The following is a 5,120-nucleotide window of genomic DNA, read 5'->3' on the forward strand; positions in this document are numbered from 1 at the left end:
TTCTAAGCAAAGAAGTGGTATCTGATTTACAATTAAGGATTTCTCTTGCTCCTGGGGAAGACTGAATTGTGGGGGAGCAAGAATAGAAATGGACAAACTAGTTATATTTTTGTATTATGCTAATACAGAATATGATGGTGGCCCTGTCTAGGGTGACAGTAAATGTGGAGAAGACAGATCTGAGATGTATTTGAGATATAACCATTATATAGCTTCCAAACTTTTCCCAAAACAACAGGTGTGATGTGCTCCCATTCTTATTTTGTTTCTGATTACTAATGAATCTGACATTTTAAAAATTGAATTTATTGGAGTAACACTGGTTAACAAAATTGTACAGGTTTCAGATGCACAATTCGACAACACATCTTTACACTGTATTGTGTATCCACTCTACCCCCCCAAATCAAGTTTCCATCCATCACCATTTTCCTCCCTTTCCTCTCCTCTACTTCCCACCCCCACAGTTGAATCTGACATTCCTTAATGACTTTGAGTTTATGCTTCTTAAATTGCTTATTCATATGCATTGTCCAGTTTCCTGTGGGCTTGATCTATTTTCCTTGCTGATGGTTTCTTGTATGTTACAGACATTTCAATTTTCATCTCCCATTAAGTCCATTAATTTTGTCCTTTTTGAACATAAGTTTTTAATTCTGACTGATAAGTTCATCAGACAAAGCTTGTTGTCATCTTTAGAAATTACCGGATGTATCTGTCTGGGTCCATTCAGGAGAGAGGAACCACACAGTAATTTGAACAGGAGAGGCTTATTTATTTAAAGACTTATTAACTATAACAGGGGCCTGAGGTAAGAGGATTAGCTAATAAAGAATCAAAGAAAAGTCTAAAAGAATACCAGATTAGCAATGTAAGGAATAGCCACTATCACTAGGGTTGATTGAGATAGTGTCCAATGCCGACACCCCAGAGCTGAGGTGCAGACCTTGTTAGAGAGAATGTGCCTGTGGCTCACTAGATGGCAGCAGAGAAGCCACCGTGGTGCTGCATTGGCAGAAGTTGCTAGAAATCTACCTTGTAGGGTGCTGGGGAAAGCCATTTTCAGAGAGGTGTCTCACAGGAGGCACTCTGCTACAAACCATCTGAGGGGAGATAAGTTGCTGGCTGCTGGCCACTATACACTGAAAAGCTTGCTGGAGAATCCACATGTATTGCAGGAGCCAGACCCTGGAGAAGCTATCCAGAGCACAGGAGCCAGCCTAACCGGAACACTAGAAACAGGAAACAAAACTTTATTTCCTGCAGTATCTCTCTGGTGCCCTCTCTTGATAAAGCTTAATTATCTATGAACTGGCAAAGGATAAATATTTAAAGGGCCCAAATTGATTTTGCAGAACAAGCAAAAAGGATAAATTTGGAACTGAAAAGCAATAATTTGTTACTGGCACACTAGAAAACCTACTCATTATTTTCAAAACTTGTAAATAAATGGAAGTGATCAAGCATTTATTCTGCCTTTCCTATACAAACAGTACTTCACACAATATACCAAAACTTATGACAAGCAATGAAAGCAGTGCTCAGATGGAAATTTATAGCTGTAAATAGTTCCATTATAAAGGAGTCCAGACAATGGAGCATTATTCAGTGCTAAAAAGAAATAGACACATGAAGGAAACTTAGATGCATATTACTAAGTAAATGAAGCCAATATGAAAAGGCTACATACTTTATGACTCCAACTATATGACATTCTGGAAAAGACAAAACTATGGAGTCAGTCAAGATCAGTGGTTGCTAGGGCTTGAGGGGGAGAGAAGGATGAATAGGCAAAGCACAGAAGAGTTTTAGGACGGTGAAATTATTCTATATGGTACACTACAACGGTAGGTACATTATATAAACCCACATTCTGTGGGCTTTACAAAAGTAAAGTCTTTTGTAAACAATGGACTTTAAGAGAAAATGATGTGTAAATGTAGGTTCATGGATTTTTTTTTTTTCTTTCCATTTTTCTGAAGCTGGAAACAGGGACAGTCAGACAGACTCCCGCATGCGCCCGACCGGGATCCACCCGGCACGCCCACCAGGGGCGACGCTCTGCCCACCAGGGGGCGATGCTCTGCCCATCCTGGGCGTCGCCATATTGCGACCAGAGCCACTCTAGCACCTGAGGCAGAGGCCACAGAGCCATCCCCAGCGCCCGGGCCATCTTTGCTCCAATGGAGCCTTGGCTGCGGGAGGGGAAGAGAGAGACAGAGAGGAAAGTGCGGCGGAGGGGTGGAGAAGCAAATGGGCGCTTCTCCTGTGTGCCCTGGCCGGAATCGAACCCGGGTCCTCCGCACGCTAGGCCGACGCTCTACCGCTGAGCCAACCGGCCAGGGCAGGTTCATGGATTTTAACAAATGTACCACACTGTTGTACAGTGCCTATAGGTGGGGATAGGGAGAGAGGCTGCAGAGAATATTTTCAGGACTCTTACTAGCCAGTTACAGGAATCTAACTCCAAAGCAAAAAAGGGGTTTCCTGGCAGAATTCTCAGATCTCTCCCAGCATTCAAAGAAGAGTTGCAGAGACTTGGAGCACTCTGGGAATCTCAAGGATCAGAAGTCAGGGCTAAGTGCCATGATGATTCTGCCTCTCATCTTGGCTCCTCTTTGGTCTCAGTATCTCAGGGTTCTTGTACTGACAGAGTTTAAAAAAGTACTTTCCCTACTTCCCATTTAGAAAATTTGAAGGATAAACTTCAATGGGCACAGCTGTCACAAGCTCACTCTGATAGCTCAGAAGGGTACGGCTACTCTAATTGGTGTATTTTCCAATAATCACAGTTAGAATGGGGATCACCAGTTCTCTAACAGAATTCTGTTCTGAAAAAACTAAGCAATAAATCATCACTGAGAGGCAGGGGCCAATTCATAGGCAGATGTTTTATGCAGCACTGGAATAACACGATCAGATTTGTATTTTAGAAATGTAAGCATAGCTGTATGTGATGAACAGATTCAAGGAAGTGAAAGCATGAAAGAGAAAGGCAATGATTTATTCCAAAAGGCAATGATGTCTAGGCCAAGGATAGATGAGAGAGGAAAGAAGAGGAGGGGTTGGATTTGGGAAATACTAACGAGTTAAAAGCAGGGTTTAAGCATTAATTGAATGTGTAGGGTGAAGCTAAATGTAGGCATTCGAGACAACTTCTGAGCTTTCTGTTTTGAATAGTGGAGGATGATGGTTCCTGGGCTGAGATGGGGAAAAACAGGCGGAGATTCAGGTCTGAGGGAAAGGTCATGCTTGTTTTGGCCATTTGAAAGTGAAATGTTTGTAGGCTTCTGGAACACTCAGATAACTGTTAGGCAAACAGCTGGATATGGCTAGGATTCTGAAACTCAGGGACAAGATCAAGGATAAAGGTATAGATTTAGAGGTCAATAGTTAAAGCCATGAGAATAGCTGAGATCACTAAATATAAGTGAGCAGAGAGAAGTATGGTGGATAATGGCTATAAACCTGAGGAACAGTAACAATATAGGTTTGGAGAGATGAGGATTTCAGAAAGTTTTAGAGGGAACAGTCAGAGAACAGGAGAACTAGAGTACTGTCACAAAAGCAAAGAGTGTGGAAATTTTGGTGGAATGATTGTTCACTAGTATTTAAACAGCATAGGGACTTGGGCCTGGGAATAGAAAATACTGGTTGGCCAGGAAGCCAGAAGAAACACAGGACAAGTTGACTGCAAAAGTGTCATCACTCCCTACTCAAAAAACACAAAGGTAGCTAATTTTATGTCCCTCCTAACTGCCTGCTTAAAGTACTGAGCCACATGCAAAGTTGATTAGCGTTTGACACTATACCTCATAGGGTGGTGGTAATGAGCAGTACACCATCTTGCCCCCACAGTGCAGACACTTGCTAAGCACCAAAGCTAGAAAAAAAAGTCACCTGACCCCTGAAATGAAAAATTCCTCAAGCCTGTCTTTTTCATAATGTCTGCCCATGTCCTGGTTGGGTACCTGAGTTGGCTGGTATGGCTGATATGACAAGGTTGTGGGTTCGATCCCCAGTCAGTGTAAATACAAGAATCAACCAATGAATGCATAAGTAGAACAATAAATCAGTTCCTCTCTCTCTCAAATTACTAAATAAAAATAAAATAAAATTTAAAAGTAGCTAAGCAGAGCCAGTCCCCAAGTCAGTTCAGAGGACTTTCCTTTCCTCTGTGTGCCTTCTTTCTGCTTGAGTATAAGCTTAATAAAATCTGTCTGGAAATTTCTCTGGAGTTTCCTCTCAATCTCTATCTTGGGGAACCAAAGAACCCCAATGCCAGTAACAGTATCCAATGCATTAAAGAGATAGCTGCAGAACTATCACCATTAAAATTGGCAATATATGCTTGAAAAAAAATAAAATTGGCAATATATGGGTGACTAAAAACATTGGCAAGATACAAATAAAGCAGGAATGTTTGCTGACAGAGAACTCCAAGATAAGGTAAATCTGAATGTTAGATTTAAGGTAATGGTGGGACACTTAATTGGAAACACTCAGAATTAAAAATAAGAAGGGAAGAGGTCTAGGCTAGTGAGTTATTTAGAGTTGTTACTATATAGATAATAATTATAATTATGGGTAGAATAAATATTTGGAGTGCTGAGAACTTACAGAAAAGTCAAGGAAGGGCTTTAAGAAGGTAATGATGAGTAAAATGTTCACCCACACTAGAAGGCGTCTTGGGAAAGTGAGGTTCGTGTGAGTGGGAGAGGGTTGCATGTGTCTCATCCCCACCTAAAACCAGACAAACAGTAAGTTTTGAAGACAGAACTGCAGTTGTTCTTAGAATGCCCTAGACATACTTGGGTTCCCCAAGATAGGGATTGAGAGGAAACTCCAGAGACTCTAGAGAGCTGGTGTTCAATACACGTTTATAATATTGCCCTGCTGACACATGCAAGGCTGGTGCATGTGGCACTGTGAGGCATCCAGTGAGGCTGGAGGAGGGAATGCTGCTGGTGAGAGGCTGAATGTGGACAGGAAATGGATTACAGACCTTGAAATCAGGCAGGATATGAAATTGCTGTAGCACTCCCCCAAAAGAATGAAGCCCTGCTTTTTTATTGTTAATATTCCTCAGATGAAAACAGCAGTTGACAAAGTACTCATGA

General features: G+C 41.6%; 1 long non-coding RNA gene across 1 annotated transcript; it reads left to right on the plus strand.

Annotated features, from left to right (window-relative positions):
* Window positions 1-292: 292 nt before the first annotated feature.
* Window positions 293-2,654, plus strand: LOC136324281 (uncharacterized). Its single transcript, XR_010729064.1, has 2 exons — window positions 293-1,943; window positions 2,349-2,654. It is a non-coding gene; the product is annotated as an uncharacterized lncRNA (long non-coding RNA).
* Window positions 2,655-5,120: the final 2,466 nt, after the last annotated feature.

Source organism: Saccopteryx bilineata, chromosome 2 (assembly GCF_036850765.1).
Source record: "Saccopteryx bilineata isolate mSacBil1 chromosome 2, mSacBil1_pri_phased_curated, whole genome shotgun sequence".
Lineage (NCBI taxonomy): Eukaryota > Metazoa > Chordata > Mammalia > Chiroptera > Emballonuridae > Saccopteryx > Saccopteryx bilineata.